The following is a 509-nucleotide window of genomic DNA, read 5'->3' on the forward strand; positions in this document are numbered from 1 at the left end:
TTAAATTTGTTTTGATATTTATGATGCTTAATAAAACATCAACATGTGAATCATTAGCAAGGTATGCAGTAGAATACATAGAAGATACCTTAAGATATATTTGAACTCATGGAAAAATATAATACATTTTTGATAGTATTTATAAAATATTTTCGTTCTCCGTATATACACCATTGTTCTCATATACTATATGGCATATATTCTTTATTATATTTAGGTTTTGTTCTTAATTATATTTATAAACAAAATTCTTTATTTATGTAAATTTTGCATATTTATTATGAAGTTAATAAAGATGTTGTTATGTAACGTGATGGATTACATTACAATTATGTGCACTGTTTAATAAAACATCAGAAATATACCCAACTATGTTATATTTATTTTGATAGACTTACTTATAAGTAGCCTTGTAATAAGTATCTTCAAAATAATCATACACGGATTTTTAAATGTGTATTTATTTTTGCAATCATCAAATATTATAAACATAAAATTAAACATTGTAT

Source organism: Plasmodium gonderi (assembly GCF_002157705.1).
Source record: "Plasmodium gonderi DNA, contig: Pgo-contig_1131, whole genome shotgun sequence".
Lineage (NCBI taxonomy): Eukaryota > Apicomplexa > Aconoidasida > Haemosporida > Plasmodiidae > Plasmodium > Plasmodium gonderi.